The sequence below is a fragment of the Echinops telfairi genome, unplaced genomic scaffold (genome assembly GCF_000313985.2).
Source record: "Echinops telfairi isolate 266 unplaced genomic scaffold, ASM31398v2 ScPeMD7_18;HRSCAF=68, whole genome shotgun sequence".
Lineage (NCBI taxonomy): Eukaryota > Metazoa > Chordata > Mammalia > Afrosoricida > Tenrecidae > Echinops > Echinops telfairi.
Window position 1 is genome coordinate 97,732,832 of NW_022103915.1, and position 4,644 is coordinate 97,737,475.

The 4,644-nt window shown below is 61.8% G+C and overlaps 1 protein-coding gene across 5 annotated transcripts in view; it reads left to right on the top strand.

Annotated features, from left to right (window-relative positions):
• The first annotated feature begins 3,526 nt into the window (after nucleotides 1–3,526).
• Nucleotides 3,527–4,644, top strand: part of BAHD1 (bromo adjacent homology domain containing 1) — a 23,673-nt gene continuing 22,555 nt past the window's right edge. For all 5 annotated transcript variants that reach the window (XM_045288173.1, XM_045288174.1, XM_004712705.2 and 2 more), the window contains exon 1: nucleotides 3,527–3,614. The gene's annotated coding sequence lies outside the window, so the exon portion shown is untranslated. The remainder of the gene's footprint in view (nucleotides 3,615–4,644) is intronic.

Below are 4,644 nucleotides of genomic sequence, written 5' to 3' on the forward strand. Positions count from 1 at the left end.
GCCCTGCGGGGGAGCCCCTCCTCTAGGGAGTGGCAGGGGTGGGAGCCCTAGCAGGCTCCCAGCGCCCAGGAAGCCCTGCCCCGGGCTGCCACGACCCTCCACGGACGAAGGGAGGAGGAGGGGCCGAAGAGGGTGGCTTCAGTGAGTGCCTGCCTCCGACTGTCCCTCACTCAGGCTGGAGTGGCCCTTGAAGCTCTCCCCTCCCCCGCGCACCCCACCCCATGTACACCCACCCCTTCACGCACCCCGTAAGTCCCAAGGGCAGAGTGAGGCTCGGTGCCAAGTAAGCAGGAGGGCGAGGAAAGATGCGGTTTTGCTGGGCTCCTGGAACCGAGGTGTGCCCATCCCCCACCCCATTGACGGGGGATGGGGGAGGACTGGGCTGTGAGAAGGGACACTGGGGACGCTTAGCCGAAGGCAGGGTTGAGCCTGAGATGGGGGCTCCCGAATTCCGTGGCTGTTGGGACTTCAGTGGAGGCAACCGGGATGAAGGGCAGAGAGTGCACCCCCAGGGGAAGGCCTGGGGCCCCAGGGAGGCTAGGAGTTCAGACTCGGAGGGCAAAGCAGCCGAGAGCGGGAGCAGCTTTTGCAGGGCGAGGCGTCTGCAAAGACCTCCCTGGGCCAGCAATCTGGAGGCTAGCGCTGGGCAGATGGGGGTTTGGGAGGAAGGTGGCGTGACAGTGTGTTCCCCAAAGCCTGAGGAGCACGCAGCCCCCGAGTTCCTCGGCGTGTGGAGGAGACTGAGTCCCACCCAGGCTCCTCCTCCTCACCTTGACACGCTTCCCACTGTAGCAGTGGGTTGCCCTCTTTGGCAGTCAGGGGAGGCATAAATCCAGTTCCTTGCTGGACCCTCAACAGCTGGCTTCTTAGTGGTAGGAGGGGGCCATGGCCCTGCTGCTCAGTCTCAAGGTGGGGGAGGTGGGGGGGAGGGAGACACTTTTGCCTCCCCCACGCCTGGGGAAAGGGGCCCCAGCAGGTAATGATCAAACAACCCTCTGTACTTAGATCTGCCTGGGGGCAAATAATTTCAGGAGATCCCTTTAAGGAAGTGGGGGTTGATGCCTTGAAGGAGTGGGCCACAGCAAAAGGACTATAAAAAGTCCAGCTCTCGGTATTCTGCCATCCTTGGGGGTTTCCTACGATGGGGGAGGGGAGAGTTCTGCAGCCACATCTAATTGGTGACCCGGTGCCTTTCCCCGAGGAAGCCGTGCTCTTCAGTTTGTCCAGTGGGGCCGAAGGGCCAAGGTGGCTCAGTCACTGCTCCCTGGGACCTGGAGTTCCGGCCCTTGGGGAGGGGGGCGACGGCCCCACTCTCGGGAAAGGTGGTGGGACCTGGGCTGGGAATGGAGGGAGGGGAGACTGCGCTGCCCACCGGAGAGCCCTGCCCGCGGGTGGGGGGTGGCCAGGTGCTGAATCCGAGAGGGCGGGTGGTCAGTTCGGGCAGCGGCCGGCGGTGGGGGAGGTGCCTGAAGCCTGGACGGGAGATGACGGAGCAGCCAGTCTGTCCCGGCGGCTGTCAGTCGGGTTGTGCGCGGTGGGGGAGGGGCGTGCATCGTGTTTTCTCTGGCTGTTTTCCTCTCGGCAGCTCCCTCTCTGGGCGCTCCCGCTCAGAGGCAGTTAACCCTTCCAGAAGGGTCTGGATGTGTCTGGGAAAGCGGAATCTTTGGCCCAGTTCAGGGAGGGGGTGGCTCTGGTGATCTGCCGGACCCCTGCCTCTCTCCAAGCTCTTCTCTGCGGGTGAGCTCGGGCTGCTGGGCGTGCCAGGGTGAGCAAGGGTAATGGGCCTGGTGTCTGCCTAGCGAGTGGCCCTGGTAGGTAGAGGATAACCTTGGCTCGGGAGGGGTGAGAGGAGCTGAAGGGAGCGGGAAGGGGTGGAGCCCTTCCCAGGTGTAGAAGGGTTCTGGGAGGGGAAGAAGGAGGAGATGCTCGAAGGTGGCTCGGAGAGCCAGGCAGACCTTGCTGCCACTGGCCTCCTCTCTGCGAGTTTGTTGACCAGCTTTACCAAACAGCAGTGGAGAGGAGGGAGGGACAGGATCGAGGTCTGGAGTCCCCTCAGTGGGCTGGCATAGAAGGAACCCCAGGTGTCTGTAGCCAACTTGTGACTCCATCAGCTTAGTCAGGGCCCTCCTGGGGGCAAAGGAGATAGCCACTCACCTAGGGCAGGCCTGGGGATCAGAATTCCTCCCTCCGCCAGGCAGGCTCTGTCACCTGGAGTGGGCCCTTCTGTTCTCTTTGCCTCCCCTCCAGCCAGTGTTCCCTCCTACCAAGGTCCCAAGTAAAAGCCAACTCTTCTCTCACCCAGGGGCAACTAGATCTTCACCCCTGGACACCTGGGAAAAGTCCAGTTCTCCAACTTTGTCCTGCCACTACTTCCTGGGCGGGGATGGGCTTCCTACGGCTGGGGTGTCCTTCCCTGTGACCAGGTACATTTCTCCCCTAACCCTCTCAGCCTCACACCCTGCCCACTAGCCAGCATGAAGCAGTTGCTAAGGTCAGCACAGACTGTGCTGCTGGCAGGAGCCTGTCCCCTCTTCTGCCAGCCGGGCAGGATGGTAGAGCAGCATTCCACTAGCTCCCCTGGACCACCCATCTCCGCTGGGAGCTTCCTAGTGGGGGTGGGGGCTCATGAACCAATGGGCCAGACTGGGAAGGGAAAGGGGGTTTTGTGAGGTGGGGGAGGGGAGGGCTGGCTTGATGTCTGGGGCAGCTACTGGGAATCTTTGTCCTGTGAGGTTCAGGGAAGGGAAACCCCCCCCTACTACTTTGGTAGGTTTAGGGGATTTTGCTTTCCCAAAGGGTGGGAGGTGAGAGAATTCAGGGACATTTTTGCCCTAGGAGAACCTGAGCTCTTGAGAAATGTGTGTGTCAGGGGCTTGGCCTTGGCTTTTGGTTTCCATTTACACAGTTCCCGGGCGGTGGACTCCTCCTTTAAATGTGGTCCCCAATGCAGTGAAGACTGCGTTTCCATCTCCTTGACAGCTTTAGAGGGAGATGGGAACCATTTTCTTTTTTGGGGGGTGTTTAATTCCAGCCAAAATGGCCAACAGCCCCATCCCTCCAGGGTAGCTTGAGTGTGTGCTCAAGTCCCCAGGTCTAGGACAGGCTGGGCACTAGGTGTAGGGCAGAAGACCCTCAGGAGGGGGTCCCTGAACCACCTCTAAGCCTGCTTTCTTCTGCCCACCTAGGTGTTTCTCTCTGCCCAAGGCATTCCTGGGCCCAGCCCCTCCCTGGGCAGCTCTGAGCGCTTCCGTGATGTGACACTACCCTTCCTGCTGCGGCTCCTTTCACCTCCCAGAGCTCCCCTCCCCCGCCTGATTTGGGAATAAGCTTTTGTTCTGGGGTGGACTCAGCTTTTTTCAAGATCCTACTAAGTGCACAGCGAGAGGCTAGTCCACGTTGAAGCCCCATGCGGGAATGGGCTCTACAGACGAGCCCAAGACACAGTCCCTTCCTGCACCTTACAGGAACTCCCTCACCACCACCGCCCCGCCTGTGACCTCAGCCTGCAGTGCCCACCCACCCCGCTGACCCCGCGAACGTGCTCAGGCTTGGAAAGGCACGTCTGTGGGTGTGAGAGACTGAGCCACAGCCTTTGGTGACTAAGAGGAAGCCAGGTAAGTGTCCACCCTTCGTCCTGGCCTGGCTTGGGGACGCGAGGGAGGGAGTCCAGTGGAGGTTGTCAGGCTGCCTACCCCCTCCCTCTGCCCCCACCCCCCTACCCTAGCTCTGCCGATCCCCGCGGTGGTGGAAGAGGGTGTGTGGGTGTCATGGGCTCAGAGACCAGGCTCTGCTGTTAGCTGGAAATGGATGGGGGTTCCACACCCCGCTCCTGAGGAGGATGAAGTAGGTACTGGGGTGAGGGGTGGTAGGTGAAGGGGAGAAAGAGGAAAAAGAAATGCGGGTGAGGGGTTACTAAGCCAGGACCGACCTTGCTTGAAAGGAAAGGAGACGTGGCAGGCAGGGAAGTCGGAAAGATGAGGCAAGGGCGGGAGGGGCTTCTCGGCAAGTCGGGGCCCTCTCGCTCGAGTCTGGGGCCCTTTCTGCAGGAAAGGGGGGTTGTCCGCGCATGATTTTAGGCTGATCTTCCCGAAGCTTTGCCCCAGGGGCAGGAGCCACTGGTGAAGGTGGGGTGTTCCTCGGCCCGCAGTTTTCTCCAATGGGTGTTGAGGAGAAGGGTGAGAAGGAAGAGGGATGTAGAGGGGTGATGGTCAGGGCGGGGGGCGAGATAAGATTTCTCGTGGGTGGGGGGCTTGCAGCTGGGGGATTAGGGCTCCAGGGTCGGGTCACCATGGGATACGGGCTCAGGCTCTGGAGACATGGAGAAAACCCAAGAAGCCGGCAAAGGAAATCAGTCCCCCACCACCCTTGGCACCGTACCCCTCCCCCCAGGCCCCACCACTCCCCGCACCGCCTCCCCCGGCCGCCTCGTGCTGCCCCCTGCGTTGGGACGACCGACCCACGGTTCTGATTGGTCGGAGACCGGGAGGGGGAGCCCAGGGCCGGATTGGCTGGCGGGGCTAGCGCAGGGCGAGGCGGCTGATTGGCGGAGCTGGCCGAGGGGCGAACCGCTGATTGGCTGCGGACGAGGAAGCAGGAAGGAGGGCGGCGGAGGCTCCGCTCTCGGGGAGTTTGTGGGGGAACCGC